Below are 19,135 nucleotides of genomic sequence, written 5' to 3'. Positions count from 1 at the left end.
CAACTGAGCCAGCCCAGTGCCTGATACCCTGAGCCTACCACCCTACGGGATTTTATATGGGGCTTGCTCAGTTGTTTTTTGTTGTTGTTGTTGTTGTTGTTTTGTTTGTTTGTTTGTTTGTTTTGTAGATGTGGCAAAGAACACTAAAAGTAGCAAGAAGATTATCTGAGAAAAAAAAAATATTTCTTCCTTCTAAGCACAAGGACCTGCTGCTGTCAGAGCCTCCCGGATTCCAAATGCAGTTATCGTAGAACCTCAGTCTCTAAGGGAATGAATGACTCTCACCATTGTTGGACTCTGTAGGCTGACTCCCACAGGAAGGTGTTCAAGCTGCAGCACCACTGGAGACTGACTCTGGGGCAGCTCCAGAGCTGGCTCTGACCCAGGGGGAGGAAATCCAGCTCTGACCCCCAGAAGGACACTTCTATTCTTGCTGCATCTGCCCTGCACAAAATTCCACCCTCCTAGGTGCTCTGCCACACATCTTTCCTCAACTAGCTCAGCCTTTGAGAAGATGCTTCTTACTGGGAATGTCCACTTGTCCTGCATGTTCTCCTACACCAACCTCCCCAGGCCACCTGTGGTCCAGATCATCATTGTTTCTCCTCCAGGATCCTGCGGATAATGCTTTCCCAGCTCTGCTCTGAGTTTCATTAATGAACTTGCAACCTCATTGCTCATGTGCAGCTCCGCAGGGTTGTGTGAGCTCCCACAGCATGGAAGGTATTGTAGTCTCACAGTCCACAGGGCAGATTCTTTGCTCTCTAGTAGCACTGATAAGTGTGCCAGGCCAGGACTAGAACTTGCAAAGGGTCTTTCAGAGGGAACTTTTTTTTTTTTTGGTAGTAGAAATTCAGTCTTGGGGCACTTTACCACTGAGCCACATCCCTGCCCTTTTTATTTTTTTATTTTGAGGTAGGGTGTAGCTAAGTTACTTATAGCCTCACTAAATTGCTGAAGCTGGTCTCAAGTGTGTGATCCTCCTGCCTCAGCCTCCCAAGCCGCTGGGATTGCAGGCATTCACCACCACACCCAGCTTGACCCATAAGAGTGTTATGATCAAAATCAGAACCAGCAAAAGATGGTTAGTATTGACCATAAAATACCAATCCAAACTTTTAGAAGGGACCCAAGGTACCATGTTTCAATGCATCGGATCACTCCACTGGAATTAAAAGATCAGAAACTAGACTGAGGATGTAGCTCACTGTGGAGGGTTTGCATAGCATCAGCAAGGCCCTGTGCCTAAATAATAATAATAATAATAATATTTTAATTTTAAAATAATAAGATTAAAAATAAATTCCTTGCAAGTAATATCTGTGTTATGATTTGGATTTGAGGTGGACCCCAAAAGCTCCTGGGTTAAAGCAGGAATATTCAGAGGTGAGGTGTTTGGACTGTGAGAGCTGTAACCTGTTCTGTCCATCCTAATGTGAATGGACTGACTGGGTGGTCACTGTAGGCAGGTAGGGTGTGGCTGGAGGAGTGGGCTACTGCAGGCGTGCCCTGGAAGGGTGCACATTCCCCGCAGCCCCTTCCCCTTTCTCTTTCTGCTTCCTGACCACCCTGAGCAGAGCAACACCTTTCCACCGTGCCGGTCTGCCATGATTGCTGCCTCACTTGGGCCTAGAGCAATTAAGTGTCTGTCTGCAGACTGACACCAGGAGCCAAAATAAACTTCTCCTCCTCCAAGTTGTTCTTGTCTGGCATTTTGGTAACAGTGACAAAAAAAGCTAACCCAATCTGGGTCTGGTGGACTTTTGAATACCCTTTATAAACACATGATAGCCATTTATTAAGAATTGAATGAATGAAAGGTGACTTAGAGGAGGTAAAGAAATGAAACGTAATATTGGTGAAGGCATTAAGTTTACAGATAAAAAAAATTCATTTCAGAGTTTCTTAGTATTATCATTACCAAGTGAGATGATCACTGCAAATTTACACCATCTATCCTGCTCCTGACAGGTAAAGCAAACCCGGAGCAGCAGGGCACTTTGTACAAGGCCCTGTCCAATTGTCTCCCTTCCTGAAAGAGATGCATCCCTAGCACAGAGAGCAGCAGCATGGTGTTTCCCCTTCAGGCTTCTATTTCTGTTCAAGTGAAAAGTTTGGGGTCAACTAAATTTGACACCTCTTGTGAAATTCCAGAGGTTCAAAAACTATTGGAATTTAAGGCCAAAGGACCTTATTTTTTTTTTTTTTTTTTAGAACCATACCCAGGAGGTCTTTGTGAATATCCTTTTAATAAGAGAAAGACACAAGTGGTGAGATGTAGAAGGAAAAAACATATGCACTCAGAATGTCTTACACTTTTTTTAAAAAAGTTCTTTTTCTTCTCTCGGTACTGCAGACTGAACCCTGAGTCTGTGCATGTGAAGCACATGCTCTACCACTGAGCCACACCCCAGTACCCTTTTTTAAATTCTTATAGCAAATATGGTTTTCTTGCTGTTTACATTTCCAACACCTTAGCTATTTGCTTGCAGTATTGGGGAAAATACAGAATTTGTAATTTTTAAAGGGTTTTTTTTTTTTTTTTTGCAATAGAAAGAAGTGTTAATATAAAACAGCATAGCAGCCAGAAAATTATCTGTTTTAAAGAATTTTTTTTTCCAAGTCTGCAACTACATGCAACATAGGCCAATTAGAAAACATCCCATGAATCCCAGCCCCATAGAGCTGTTTCTAGACAGTCGGATTTTACAGCCTGCTTTGTCTAAATGTGCTCAAAACTCTTGTCCAGAACATCCAAGTTGTATCCCAATGTCGCGCTTTCAAGATTGGGGCAGTCAGCTACAAGGAGACTCCTCTGAGGCTTTGTACTGTTTGGGGAAAGAGGGAGGAGGGGGAATACAGTCAGAGGATGTGACCTCCCCCAGTGGCCAGTGTGTCTCCTTACTACACACACTGTGAGGATCAAATGGCACTTCAGCCTTGTGCTGGTGGTCCTTTTTTTTTTTTTTTTTTTTCCTGTCTAGAAACTGAGGGTTTTCCATTTTATTTTCCAAAGAAGCCAAAAGTATTGCACATTTACTGTAACAGTCCCAAGGAAAATAGTATCACAAACCAAATAAAATTGGAAAATAAAACACAAATTTAAAAATTAAAATAAGGCATTTGGTCACCACACTTTTGCAAGCAAGAAGAAAAGAGACTTTTTATCTAATCTACTCCATACATCTTTTTCATTCTAACTGCATTGTTTAGAAAGCAATGGATTGTTAAGCATGCGATGCAGTGGCCTGTACCAGGAAGCTGATCTGAATGGTTATCATGAAGTCCCTCAGATATTCCAGGACAGTGTTGTTCAGAGTGGAGATGGCTCAAAATTTCATTGTATTTGAGATTTTCCCAATCCTAGCCATGCTTTGTGTTTTTCGCCAATTCTGGTGCTGGAACTTACAGGAATTCCACTACTAAAAGTCACTCAAGACTCCAAAAGAGTTCAGGGATGTAATTCCCTTGAAATTAATGGAACTTGTTTTAGCTTTGCTCCACACAATTGATAAGAATCGAATGCTTCAAACTTCAGACTTACAGTGCACCTCTGTTATCATGGGTTCCAAGGCAACAAGCCCACTCCTCTTCATTCCTTGTCTAATTTAAAGGAAAACACAAGGGAGTCAACTGGAAGATCTCACGTTTTTCCAAGAGATTTCAATAGGGTTTTTAAAAGGTTTGCACTGTTAAGAGATTTGGTGATTGCAAAGAACTGAACAGGAACAAAACATAATGTTTAAAACCAACAACTTTTTCTCCTACCGATTATTTCTCTCACTTAAAAGAAAAATTATTATGCAACAGCCTACTTACTGTATGTACACATAAACTAAGCAGACATTCTGTTTTGATGATGATTCTCTCAAAAGATTATGCACATCTGGCCCTGCAGGGCTCAACTTCCTTAGGATTGTACTGTATATGCTCAAAGCCAGACAAGAAGGAGCAGTGAGGATTTTCGTCCTGAGCACATTGTTATCAACAGAGGAACATTTCCAGGACTCTATTGTGTTCACATCCTTTTGTTGTGGAGAGGTATTTCTTATTGCAGTTCATTCTTTTAGCCCATATTTGGTGGTAGAAAGCAGATGTTGAAAGCACGGACAAATACATAGAGACAAGACTTGGATATTCTAATCCGACCTTTGTTCCGGCCACCTGCCTAGCCCTATGCAAACCTGAGTCATCCCTCCCTACCTATGGAAGTCCAGTTAGTAAGACAGGTGAACATTCCGCAGCAGAGAGGGGGAGAGAGTTGCTATCATTCTTCAGATTGAGAAGGGAATCAGAGGATGAGATATAACCAATCTTTTCTTTATTCCCTCACAAATGGAACAATCTTGACTTGTCTTTTCTGTTTTTTCTGATCTCCACTCTTACAACCAATCCTAGCATCTTATCTTAAGAGCAGAGCCCCACCTGCTATGTTCAGGGAGCCAGGTGGAGGTTGGCAGGGCATTTTTTCTTGCTTTCCGGCCCTGATCTACACAGCAGGTTCCTAGGAACATAGGGCTTTATGGTTTGGATATGTGCTGTGCCCCCCACAAAAAAAAGCTCATGAACAATCAGAGGTGGGATGATTAAATTATGAGAGTTGTAACCTAATCCGTGCATTTGTCCAATGACATGGATTAACTGGGTGGTAAGTATTGGCAGGTAGGGTGCAGCTGAAGGAGTAGGTCACTGGGGATTTGTACCTGGTGAACAGAGCTCTCTCGGCTTCCTTGTTGCCATATCCTACGCTGCTTTCCTTGGCCACATGCTTCCACCATGATGTTCTTTCTGCCTCACCTGAGGTCCAGAGCTATGGAGTTGGTCATCTATGGACGAAGACCTCTGAAACCATGAGCCCCAAATAAACTTTCTCTCCTCTGTGTTGTTCTTACCAGGTTTTTTGGTCACAGCAAAAAAAAAAAAAATTGACTAATATATAAGAAATTTAGAAAATAAGACATAATCAAACTTGTAGTTAATCAGAAAACCTCACTGGCCATCTATTGGGAGCCAGTAAGGCAATAGAGAGAAACAAAATATTTTGAGAGAAAGATGAACTTTGAACTGGGAATAAAGGAGAAACCTAATGGTATCTCCTTTGAAAGCATTGCCACCTACAGCCACAGGTATGCCATTTTCACTATTCAAAAAAGTTAAGATCTGATATAAACTTAAATGTCTGTACATGGATGGATTGGTAAAGAAAAGTGGTTTAAAATGAATACTATTCAGCCATGAAGAAGAATGAAATCCTGTCATTTTCAGTAAAATGGATGGAATTACAGGTCATTACATTAAGTGAAATAGGCAGAGAAAGAAATACTGAGTGTTCTCTCCATATGTGGAAGATAAATTTATAAAATGGATCTGAATGCAGAATAGTGATTATGAGAGGCTGGGTGGGTGAAGGGTAGAGGATGGGAGATTAAGGGAGGTTGATAACAGTACCAAAAAACAAATACAAGAAATAAGTTCTAGTATTTCTCAGCACCATGGGTGGGTGTAGTTCCAATAATCTATTACATATTTTATAAGTATCTAGAGGAAAGGAACTCAAGGAATGGAAATGCTAATCACCATGATTTGATCAGTGCACACTGTATGCATGTATTGAAACATCATAATGCACCCCATGAATATGTACAATTACTACATGTTAATCAAATTTTTTTTAAAAAAGAAAACCATTGCCACCTACAGCTACGTACATTATTTTTCTCTTTGACAAAATATTTATCCCAAGAGTTTTTAGAAGAACTTTGAATACCCATGCCTTATGTTTACACTGAGGAGCTGGGTTGAATGTATAGTTTCTTTGTTTTCTAATTTACTAAGGGATGGGGTAGAATCTTATAAATGTTCTATACTGATCATCAAACTTTCACTAGCATCTATAGATCCAGATGTATGATTTAATTCCTATATTACCCAATTTGGAGACCTTGGTCAACTTCTCATTCTCTTTGTGTCTCAGTTTCTTGTTCACTAAATATGGAACTTGACCTATTTTTGCTATGGTTCATTCCAATTTTAAAAACGTCGTTTTCACCAAATGATAAATCAATCACATCACCAGAGCCTAAGCCTGGGAAAAGAATAGAAAACAAAAAAATTCCCAAGGTAGCAGAAACCACACCCCTGAACTGTCACCTGGAGGAGAGGTGAGAATATTTGACAGCCCATTTGGAATTTAAACGAGTGGGAAAGGAGCCCCCATCATTTTTAAACCTTTACACATTTGGAGGCTCATTTATAATAATACCTAGTGTTAACTGTATGCTCTGGACTTGGGTTTACTCATTCAAAAGAGGGAGAATAAATAATTAGCATCTAGGAATGTTCCTGTGAGGTTTAAGTCAGTTGATATATGTGGAAAGGGCCCACAGTGTGCCAGTAAGACAGAGCCTGACTTCTTGGCTCCTTGCCTCCGTCTAGCTGCAGAGGGAGAACCCTGAGTCCTCAGTCAACAGATGGATGTGAATGAGGTCAAGGCCTCTGAAGCCCCCCCCAATGCATGAAGAACAGCTCACAACCCTTGTTCTCCCAGAAGGAGTTGTGCAGGATGCCATGTCATCTCACCATGACAGACTAGGGACTAAAGGTGATAGGATAGATCTCCCCCCGGGGGCTTTGAAAGCTGAATTCTTTTTCTTCCTGTACCACCTCACTTGCTGTATCTGCTTCTCTGCTTACACAGTGGCTTCTCCTCACCCTGAGGGTCACCACGAGGATCATCCTTGGAAACCAAGGGCTCCCTCACATCAGTCTTCCTGTGAAGATTGTACACCACAGGGTTCCAGCTTCCTTGTGCCCCCCAGGAGGCTCTTTCTGATGGAATGGGAGCACCTTGACTCTTTGTTGGGGGGAGATGCACACTCTGGACGTCCAGCCTTAGTCCTTCTAATATAGATGGCTCTCACAGTAGAGACACCGTCTACCCAACAAAGCCAAAATAAGACCACACAGAGTGGACTGGGGAAAATCTATTCCTTGCGATTGTAAGCATGCCGGAAAGCAGGATAGCAGGCAGGACTTTGGAATGGCAAGAAGAAACAAGGATCAGGATGACCGTCATCACAGCCGTGGTACAGAGCTATCAGTGAACCCAAAACAGTGTCACAGAGTCCCCGCCCCAAGGTAGTATCAAATATCCTGCCCCCCAAAACCGCAGTGAGATTTGTTATGGGTGTAAGGGTGGGAAAGAAGTGAATCTCCAAATTCGGTTCACACTAAACCACATGCTGAGTGAACCAGCAACTAGAAAGACAAGCACCTCTTCACTCATCGTGATGATAATGAAATAGCTTATACACACGTGGGGACTTGCTTTACATTTCCTTACATATTAATCTCAATGGCCGCCAACGTTTCCTTGATTTTACACCGTGCTATCCATCATCTCACCAACATCATTTCACTTTTCTTACAAATTGCTTGAAAACTCTAACTTACTAAATTTTCCAAATCCTAAGTTAAAAAGTAACATGCAATCTCTCAGACCTCAGTATCAGTTTTTTTTGTTTGTTTGTTTGTTTGTTTTTCCTAAGGATGCTTTGAAAAGTTCATGAGTCTCCATCACCCTGGGGCCTTTTCCTGGGGCCTTGCCCCACCAAAGCCTGAGCCGTGGTTGAGGGGCTAGGGGCTAGTTCCGTTGGCAGAGCACTTGCCTGGCATGCACAAGGCCCTGGGTGCAGTCCTCAGCACCACTACATTGGCTGCAAAGGAATCCACCCAGGGAGATAAATCCATCTGCCCAAGGCACGGATCCTTTCTTCTGAGGTCACTCTCAGAGATCACAGTATGCCTCCTCTGTGTCCTTAGCCTAGACAAGTGTGAGGCAAGCATGACCTGAGTTGGTGGCTCCACAGACACAGTGTGCCTCCCCCGTAGTCTGCACCTTATGTCTCTTCCCTGCTGTCTGCTGCTCGCCTCTAACAATCCTTTGCACTCATCACAGGCCAGTGTTTCATGCTGCATGACTCATCCAGCTGGTTTTCCTGCTACATCCTCTCGACCCCAGCCAGGTTTCCTTCCCTCAATTACTCAGTGAGACACTTCCCACTGATCGAGGTCACATGAGGAATGCTTCCCGCACTTAACCATCCTGCTCCTGCCTCCACTCGGCGCCTTCTGGCTTCCAGGAGCCTGGTCTTCTCTCCCCCTTCTTCCTTTCATCATTCCTTAAAATTATCCTCTCCCCAGGAGAAAAACCCTAACTGTGTTATCATACTTCTGTTTTCTCTATCAGTGCTTCTTAGCTTTTTTTTTTTAAAGACTCCTCTGAGATTCTGATAAAAGACATAGATCTGCCCCCCCCCACCCCCCCTAGAATACTAGCTGCAACACATTTACAGTTACCCTGGACCCCATCAGAGCTGCCCCCCCACCGGGGCTTTGGCTGTAGCACTTGGTTCTAATATTTCCAAAGTTCTGGGTACCAGTGGGTGCCTGGAGAGGGTCCCCGAAGAGCGCTTCTGCGTGGATATTTATGGACCCACCACCTGGGAAGCGGGTTGGTGGGACGCCCACTGGGAGCCTGGCCCAGATCCTGTTAACCTTTCTCCTCCCGGGGCCCTGAAGCTGGGGACAAACCTCCAGAAGAAATAAGACACATGGCCAGGGGGAGAAGGGAGGGATTAGAAGCTGTAATTCAATCTAATATTTGAGGCTTGGCAAGTGGACCTCTGGGATTTCACAAAAAAACCCTGAATCTTTTTCATTTCAGAGCAATTAAGCAGACCCCAGCGTCCTGGCTCCAGTAAGCCGCTCAGCTCTGGATTTTATTGCCCGTTTCCTTCCCCTTTGCCAGCACTAGCTCCCATCCTTGCACTCAAAATTAAAAAAAAAAAAAAAACCCACTCCGTTTCGGTGCCACCAAGGGGCCCCCACAAGCAAGTGTGGGCTGCAGGGCGGGCGCAGGCGCAGGCAAACTAGTGGGGCACATGTGGCCCCAGGGCCGCAGGCACCAATGTGTGGTATAATCAGAAACATCCAGCAGTAATTTAATAGTTCCCACCAAGCACAGACACAAAGTCTAGCAATTCTTCCCTCCACATGTTTAACCCTTGGAGGAGGCAAGAAGGGCCAAAAGAAAGGGGAATTAATCCCTTTTAGTGGCTACCCTGGGACTTTTGGCTTTTTTTTTTTTTCCCTCTCTGATGTGATCAGAGAGAAGAGAGATGGAAGCTTGCAGGGAGCAGGAATTTATATTAAAATGCCCTCCTTCGGGGAGAGGAGTTGGGAAGGGCAGTGAGGTCCCTGGTTCACCGGGGAAGGGCCAGTCCTGCTAAGAGGATTGTCCATCTTCCAGGCCAAACAGTGCCATGAACGAAGTGCTGCAATTTTTTTAAAAAATGTGTTCGAGTCCAGATTTGATACACAGATGAGGCAATTGATTTAGCGGAATCTGAGGCCACCAATAGAGTGTCCTGCTCCTTTCCCCAAACTCCATGGCTCAGCCTCATTCCTCTGGGGTGTGGACATAGGCATCACCGTGGACATCGGCCCAGGATCAACTGGCCAAGGGCCTGAAATGGGGGTGGGGATGGGGGTGAGGGTGGGGGTGGGTCTCACTCAGCCAGGCACATTCTGACCCACAGGTGACAAAATTGGAAGAAAGTGTTTGGAAGAAGTTAGAAGTTTTGATTTGGGATTAAAATATGTTTTCTTAGAATTCTTTAATAGGAACCCCCCATTGTCAACTTTTTCCACATCTGTTAAAATGGGTGATATCCGCCCCCCTGGCCCCAACAGCCCTGCCAACCCACCAGGCTTAGTGTACACCTAAGGCCACTGATGTTCAGACCTCTGCTGGGCAATCTGAATGCACAGGCACACACATTCCCACGTAGTACCTTCTCTTGTTGCATGTACATCATGGAACGACAGCACACCCGGGCTCATGCTGGATGAAATAAGTTCTGCAAACTTGGCTTCACCTTCAAAGCACTTGGGGGAGTTTTGAAAAGATTCTTCAATTCACGGAATAAAGTAAGGCGTCTGAGAACTTTTTTTTTTTTAAAGGCTTCCACTCTGCTCTATCCCACAGCCGGGAATCAGGAGCAGAGTTTCCATATTTTACCACGCCTCGAGAAGCTCACCCTTGATGCAGTGCCTGTGCAGGAAAGGATGTCTGATGTCCAGGCGCACAACATCGCTATAGGACTTTGACAAGAAATGGGACTTGCAGGAATCAGTGCTTCAGTTTCCTTATCTGCAAAAAGAAGACACTAACAGTGTCTGCCTTAAATAGATTTCATGCACATGGAATGAGCTAATCCTTGAAAAACATTTGGAACGGTGTGAATTGTGAGTGCTAAATAGGAGCTGATGACTGTTTCACTTGGGATATAAGATAGATAGATGGTGTGGACTGATGGGGCAGCTGAGGAGATTCACAACATTGGTGGAGAGAGTGGGTCAGGGAAGGCTGGGTGGAGGAAGAGCCTGGGTTGATGGTCTGTAGGTGGAATCGATTAGAAGATGCACAAAGATGACAGAAAGTATATAAGCGTGTGTTTATTTACATGTGGGCCACAGACCCAGTAACGATTCTGATAGCTAAATCATGGTTATTCATTTCACACGCTTCGTCAGTCTTCCCAACAGACCTAATTGGGAATAGGTGAGTAAAAAGTGTGGGTATCCTTGAGGTGGGATGGGGTCCTTTACTGGCAACACAGGCCCACTCTGCTTTCAGGGCATTTGATAAACTAAATCTACTCATGTCCCAACTACTCAAGGGCTGCATGGCAGGAACACTGACATGACATCCCTGTAGGTGCCAATGACTGCATGACACATTACTTCTGTTTCCTTCACCTACTGGGAAAAGGGAGCTGGGAAGAGGCTGTTTAGGGTCTACAATCTGGGTCTGGGCCAAGAATGGAATTCCATTCACTCAGCCCAGGGTCCTGACCAGGTGGACTAACCTCCATACTCTTTCTGGTAAAAAAAAAAAAAAAAAAAAAAAAATTTCTATATCAGATATAAAATAGTTTATGTGTATATTCACATGATATATAAATGAAGGTGATATTTGTTAAATTTACATATCTGCCAAACAGGCACTCTGTTTTGAGCGTCGTGTTATTCTTTCTGGAGAAGTTGGATCTCGGATGTCTCTGAGATGGAAAGCTTTGTAGACACAGGCCGGTGTTCTACTTGGAATCAGGAACAGTGCTTTGTTGTGAAGGGTGACTTCAGTGTCACAGCAGTTAGCATCCTGTCCAAAAAAAAAAAAAAAATATGGAACAACCTCCCAAGAGAAGTCCAGGAAAACCGAAACAATCATGACAAGAGAGTGTGCTGCACCAGGCTGATCTGGGCCCTCGATGTCTTCTATCTACTTTCCTCATTATTAAATATTGTGTGGGGAAAGAACAGGGCTCCAAGTGGGCCATCTGCCTCCAGCTTCTCTCTGGGTGTGCTCCCACCCATAGTAGTCAGCTTCTTAATCCTGAAGTCCGTCACTCTGCTATACTGACAGGACACTGACCAGAGGAGAGCATACGGGGGTCCTCTGTGTTTGCTTCTCTGGCTTCCTTAGTAACTTGCAACTTGGCCTTCACTCTCCCACATTTCTAGTAAATCCAAGCTCAGGTTGTCTGGGGTGGCCCTGGCTAGGGTGCCAGCTTTCCTGAGGCCCCACGAGGAGGTGGGTCTGGTCCCTATGTGCTTTCCAGTCCTCCCTCCAAAGTTTCATCCCCCAGCATGCTGCCACCAGGTGGCTGCCACAGGCTAACCCCCAGGGACATTGCCTCCCCATCACTCCTGACCAGCTTGCCACCTCTACACGGCAGGCTGTTCATTTCTCGGCAAGGATTGCTCTACTTGGGTGGCTTAAAGTCATTCAACCTTTGGCCTTATGCCTATAACTCCGCCTAGAGCATTCGGTAATTGCTGAGAAATGCAACGCAGGACATGTTAGATAGCTTCCTTGCAATCTCTCCCGACTTTATTGATGTGTGTCATCTTTTTATCCTGAGAATCACTTTTCCAGGACCCTTCGCCCATCGGAGAGGCATCCGGCGGAAGGTTGCCCAACATCTCAGGATCTAAATAACACATTTCCCCGGAGCTTCTCCACAAACCTAGAACAGATCTAGAAAACAGGGCACACCGATGGTAAAACCTGAAGGTTTATCTCAGCATCTCCAACCACTGTCTCCTTCCTCCTTCTCCAAGGGCAACTCCCCCGTGTCCTTTCTTGTCTCCTGGAACTTCCTGCTTCCTAACTCTTTCCTAACTCAAAGCAACATATTTATCCTGGAACTTGACCCTTTTCAAGCCAGTGTGGTAATTCTCCAGGCATTTGCATTTCCAGATTTTTATCTCCAATCATTAAATGGAAGCTTTGTGTCTTGTTAAAGGAATGTCTGGTTTGAGGGGAGGATTTTTGGATAAATCCTTCTTACACCTAAAATCACATCAAGATTTCTGCATGCCTGGATCTGAAAGAGCCGTAGGCGCTGGGCTGGTGCTCCTCAGCCCGCCCCATGCCATCCCTCTCACCCTGGTCCCTGAAGCCCTCCCATCTTGTCTTCTTCTGGAGACTCTGCAGTGAAGAGAGAAACATTCAGCCAGTATCCTGTTGCACTGGGTTGACAATCCCAGACTCTTCCTACAGCGTGGACCTCAGGACAAATCCTTGAAGTCTAAAAAGGGGAAGAACAGGGGTAACATAGGAGGAACACGCGAGTAACATGGGAGGTGCAGAGCGACCCCCAACAGTACTGTCCACCCCAGCAAGGCCCAGGTAGGAAGGGCTCGATGTTTGTGTGCCTATGTGAGCCAGGCACAGTGGCAAGTTGCAGCCATACTCCAGTAAAGTCAGAATGACACCAGATCTGAATGCCAGAGACCTAATAAAATAAGAGAAAACTTTTGGAAGATGACTTGTCTGTGCAAAAGGCATACTGATTATAGTTATTTTGCTTGACTGGTGATCCATTTAGGCCTAATTATCATGCAGTACAATAACGACTACGTACCCCCATGAAATGTGTGTCAGATCAACTGTTTCTTTTGATTACAGCAGCAAATCCTGCAAATGGGCAACCCCTTGGTCTTCATAATTAGTTTCTTCTGTGGAAATCTTTACTCAGACAGCATGGATGTATGCACTTGTCTTGAAATAAATGATAAAATTAAAAAGGTGAAAGAGAGAGAAACAATAATACTGGGCTTGCCAGAAGTCTTAGGTGACCAGGCTTCCTGCCTGTCAACTCATGGAAGGAAATCAAGACTGAAAGATCAGGCCACAATGTTATTGTGCTTGCCTCCTACTCCCAGCACCCAGAACATCCACTGTAGGGGCTTAAAAGGTATTTAAGAGGCAATGGTAAAGCATGACAGAAAGAGTAAGTCCTCTGACAGCCCTGCTCCGTCACACTGGCATCCCAGTAAGGAGAAAAACATAACTCAGCACAAGTGAGAGCATTTCAGGTGGTCATCTGGGTGGCACCCTGGCTCCCGCAGTCATTACAGATTTGCCCCACATCATTCACCTATTGAACCTTCTGTTATTCTCTCAGGGAAAAAAAAAGAGATTTTAATGATCTCATAGAATTCATGGTAGGATTACATAGGTTTTCAAAAAGTAACTGTGTAAAAGGTCAATGCTAAAAGAAATCGTAGCCGAGCACTGTAGCACACACCTGTAATCCCAGCAACTCCAGAGCCTGAGGCAGGTAGATCACAAGTTCAAGGCCAGCCTCAGCAATTTAGTAAGCCCTAAGCAACTTAGCAAGACCCTGTCTCAAAAAAACAGAAAGTGCTAGGTGTGTAAAGTACTCCTAGGTTCAATCCCCAGTAGGAAAGAAAGAAGGAAAGAAAGAAAAAATTGTATGCTTTCCTAGTAGGCCCTTTATGTCCATTTCAATGATTTCTTTCTTTCTTTCTTTCTTTCTTTCTTTCTTTCTTTCTTTCTTTCTTTCTTTCTTTTTTATTGTTGTTTGTTTGTTTTTATTGTGTTGGGGATCAGAACCCAGGGCCTATGGCGTGCCAGGCAACCTCTCTATACTGAGCTGCACACCCAGTCAACAATGGGAATCCTGGAGTTCTACAGTTTGAACAAGTGCTGGGAAGGAAGACCAAAGGTGTAGCTAAGGACTCTTTGATAAGGAGGTTAGTGTGGGTAGAAAGAAGCCTGGGTGTTATTCAACAAGACAATGGAGAATGACCCCCAAGGTATATTGAGAGCTTCTTCCAGGCTGCCCCTCCATCACAGGGTGCCAGGGCCGTGAGCACAGAAAGGTTTTGAAGTAGGAACCCAGATTGCCATGGGACCTTGGGGCTTGCAGGCTAGGGTCATCTCAAGTCTCTGCTCCCTACCTCTGGCTCCAGTCCTCCTCGGCTGCCCTAGGTGTGACTTGGTCTGTTGCTCTAGAAGGTTCAGGTCTTGAACCTTGGCAGCATCTACCAACTGTGCAGGGCCACAAGAGTCCTTGAGCTGTGGCGGCCACAGACAGCTTTGAGAGCAAGGCATAGAACTGCCCCAGGGGCAGAGCCACTGCAGAGAGCCCCTGAGACAGCAATACCAAGTGGAGCCATAAAAGTGGTGCCATCCCCAAGACCCCAGAACTACAGACTCACTAATGTACAGTCCTGGCATGAAAGAACTACAGACTTCTCACCATGACAGCTGCTGTGTGGGCTGCCCCAGTGTTCGGAAGGCAGGACAAAGAGTCAGATTATTCTCAAGCCTTAAGATCACATGGCATTTGCTACGTTGGGTTTTGCCCTTGCTTGGGACCTGTTCATCCTTTCTATGTCTTTTCTTCTTGTCTACTTGTCCCTTTTGGAAGGAGGTTTGCCCTGGGCCTAAAGTACCACTGTAATTGGAAGCACACACCTCATTTGATGTCACAGGCCGACAGCTGGAGGGGAATTTGTGTCAAGATGAATCCTACCTCCAGTCTCACCCACACCTTGTTTAGATGGGACTTTGGACTCAGACTTGAAAGTCGATGCTAGAACAAGTTAAGAATTCATGGGGGCTACTGAGATGGAATGAATATACTTGGTATATGAGAAGACATGAATTTGGAGGGATCAGGGGTAGAATGTTAGGGTTTGAATTCAGATCCTTCCAAAATCAGTGCTGAAACTTAGTCCTCAGGGCAGCAGCATTAGAGGTGGGGCCTTTTGAGGAAGTGATTAAGGCATGAAGACTTCTGCCCGCATAGATGGGTGAATGCCCTTGTAAAGGAAGCTTCTGAGAAACAGTTCACCTCTCTTACTCTTCCACTCTTCGGCTGTGTAAGGACATCTCGCTTGTCTTCTTTTGCCCTTCCCTACCTTCTCCCACATAAGGAGGCAGCAAAGAAGCACCATCTTGGAAGCAGAGAGCAGCCCTCACCAGACTCCAGTGTTGCCACCTTGACCTCAAACTTCCCAGCCTCCAGAGCTGTAAGAAATAAATTTCTGTTCCTTATAAATCATCAAGTCTAAGGTGTTTTGTTAGAGCAGCGCAGACGGGCTAAGACTTAAGCCATGTAGTCACTGTTTTAGAGCCTGTCCTGTGGAGCCACCCTAGACAAAAGATGAAATCCACAGTCGGTCTTGTATTTTGGAGACAATTGTTTCCGAAATTTGTTTCTGAGAAGAGACGCACTACACCAGACATGGGGGTATTCCTGCTTTCTACAGTTTGTGGTTCAGGTTGCAAGTTTCATTAGGACACAGGAAGTGATACTTTGAATGAAACCCTCATTATGGCCTCAGCAAAGTGCATTGAAGGATGTATTCAGGGCCTGACCAGTGCCCCCGCCAGAACTGGAGGAGACATTGCTTTTTGATGGTGCATTGAGCATGTTACCTCACCTCTCTGGCCCTCAGTCTCCTCCTTCGTAACTTCTCATTTTAAACAAAGTCAACCTTCAAGGTGACTGTTATGAACTAAACTGTGTCCCCACAAAATTCAGATGTTGAAACCTTAACCCCATACAGAACTATGCTTGTGATAGTACTCATAGGAGGTAATTAAAGATAAATGAGATTATCAGAGTAAGTTCTAACCTGTGAGGTTCAGGGGCCTCATAAGAAAACACACTGAGCATATTCTCTCTCTCTCTCTCTCTCTCTCTCTCTCTCTCTCTCTCTCTCTCTCCCCCCCCCCCTTTCCAAGCAAGGCACCCATCTACAAGCCAGGAAGAGCCCTCACCTGATACCGAATCAGAACTTCAAAACCTCTAGAACATTGCAAAATGAAGCTTTCCTGTTAAAGCTACACTGTCCACGGTATACTGTTACGTGAGCCCACGCTGACTGAGGATGAAATGAGAACTTGAGACAGAGTTCCCACCTCAAATAGTGCTCATAAATGTTAGCTCCCCCAAGCACAGGACTTCGAGCACAATTTCACTTTCCTTTGATACATCAGAATCACCGTTTAAAAAAAAAAAAAGAAAAGAAATCTCCATATACAGTTAAATGAAAGAAACTATAGAAAGTGTTGGAAATACTGGTGATTGGACATCTCTTGGAAAACGAATTTCTCTTTCTTTCCCCAGTCAAATCCCATTGTACCTTCTGCTATTTGATATTTTAATGTAGTCAATGCTGCATTGGGAGTTTGTGAACTATATTAAGTCAAGGCTCTGTTTCAATTAGAATAAAAACAGTGTTCTTTGAAGACAAGGGTACTCTAGGCGAACGTGTCACTAAATTCCTCCTTGTGAATGTATTCAATATCCAAGAGTCCTTTGATAAATTTATTGTTGAAATAGTTCGTGTGTTTTTGCTTCTCCAGGGGTGACCAGAAACAACAGTGTGCATTCGTCAGTTTTTCATTGCTGTGACCAAAATACCGGAAAAGGACAACTTCGAAGAGGGAAAGTTTATTTTGGCTCATGGTTGCAGAGTTTTCGTCTGGGGTTGACCGACTCCATTGCTCTGGGCCCAAGATGAGGCAGAACATCAAGGCAGAAAGGGCTGGTAGAGGAACACTGCTCCATTCTTGGAGGCCAGTAAGTAGAGAGAGTGAGGGGAAGGGGCCACAGGGAAGATGCACCCTTCCAGGGGTACACCCCCAGTGACCCACACCTTCCAGTCAGGCCCCCCTTGTCTATATTTACCACCCAGTTAGTCCATTCAAACCAGGATGGACCAATTAAGTCACAGATCTCACGATCTAATCATTTCACCTCCAAACTTTTTTGCATTAGCTCAGGAGCTTGTAGGAGGGCACCTCAATTCCAAACCATAACAATGTGAATAGCCAGAGTCACCCTTTGTCTATCCCTAGACAGTTTCTGAGCTGCCACCCAACTCAGGTACTCCTTTCCTCCCGGGCTCCCCTTCCCTCTGCTCCTTAGTCTTCTGGAAAGCATGCAATGAACTAAAATGTCAATAAGAATTCACTGATGATATGGAAACAGAGTGGCACTCCACTCTGGCTTTTCATTTCCACAAGCAATGCATTCTTGAGGACAGTAAAGGATCCTCGAGTTACAAATGTCAATCACCGTTAGGGGCAGCTGTACCTCAGGGTGGGATGGGAAGCCAATGTCTGCTCACAAACAACCACCTGCCTGAGGGATTCTGGGCCTGATCTGCTGTGTCCACCATTCTCTTCCCATGGACCCTGCAGATAGTTCCTCAGCATTGTGAAGAGGTAATAACAAAAGGATTCAGTACAGGGCATTCGAATCCCTCTCATATAGGTGGAATTCTATTCCATTTCCCCAAAAATAAAAGACTGGCATGGAAGAGCTGGCCATTCCTGGGTCATCAGTAGGCAAGGATGTGAAATGCTACCTCCTTTTCCCCAGGATTGCACTGTTTAGCCCATGTGACCGCCAGTTTACAACAGAGTCAAAAGTAGATAATTACCTTTTACTGTACGCTTTATGCCAAACTTCAGATCAGCCCTGTAGAAAACGGGCGTCAACAGTTGAGCCCGACCTAAAGGATGGGTGTCTGTTCAGTCCTATCCTTTATACACTCCAAGATTAACCACCAAACTCAAAGTGCTCTTTTCATAGTGCCATGACCCTGGAGGCAGAATGTCCTTTGTCTTTTACTCCTTAATCTGAATTTTTTCTCGGCCATGGATGCTTCAATGGCATGAAACATCAGTGAGGTCAGTTTGACTTGGGCCAGAAGGGTTGAGTCCTGTTAATGTCCAGTCTCCCCAGAGAGCAGGCCTATGGTGAGGGACATGATTGGGTCTGTGGGACACCAAGCTGCAAAGTACTAAGCTACTGTAGAAATGTGCAGAAAACAGACTACAGTAGCACATAGAGCAGAGGGTGGGAGCTCAGCAAATAAGAAATATTTATATAAGAAATATTTAAAAATAGCCAGTCCTGGCCCTGTGCCATGAGAGCAATGCCCCTACTGACCATGTGGTGGCCGTGCATTTATCCACTCGTGGACAAAGAAGCACAGACCTGACCTAGCAGCTCTAACTTTCAAAGCCAATCTCTTTATCACTTGGGTATGTTAAAAAAAAAAATGCAGCCACAAAAGATATTTGAAACAAAAAATTGCTACTTTTTTAGGAAACCCAAACCAGACCAAAGCGTCTGTAAATAACATAAAGAAACATCATTTAATAGATGGTATTAACTACTACAAAGTGTTCAGGGATTGTCTTTCAGAAAGTAAACATTTGCTTACAAAGAAAACAGTGGAATTGGGCAAACCAGTTTTTCAAGCCAGTGCTGAAAAGTAAAAATCTGATTTATTCTCCCCCCTGTTCTCTTCCATTAAAATGAAATTGTGCAGAAAGCAATGTCTCCATAGGTTTGCATGTTTTTAAAAGGTGAGGGAATTCATAGTGAACAATTATCAAAATACGATGCCCACTGCAGCTCTTCCATGTGTGTGGTGGAGACACTAAAGTTCCCTTAAAGGGTCTCTTAAGGTCTCTTCAGTCGATGGTGTGCTGAGCCCATGCAGGCCAGCTCAAGAGAACGATTGTGCACAGCTTCTTATAGCACCTCACTTAGTGACATCATATAGGTAGCTTGAAATCAATCATGGTGGGAGTCTTTCCACTGCAGAAACCAGTAAACCTGAAAAACAGGGCCTCCATTCCCCAGAGATCTAACCATTGAACATTTGTCAGCACACCACTGTGTGCTGGAAAAATGCAGAACAGAAATAGGCACACGATGGCCTTCTGCCT

This window comes from Callospermophilus lateralis, chromosome 16, assembly GCF_048772815.1.
Source record: "Callospermophilus lateralis isolate mCalLat2 chromosome 16, mCalLat2.hap1, whole genome shotgun sequence".
NCBI lineage: Eukaryota > Metazoa > Chordata > Mammalia > Rodentia > Sciuridae > Callospermophilus > Callospermophilus lateralis.
Note: the sequence above shows the minus strand (reverse complement) of the source record.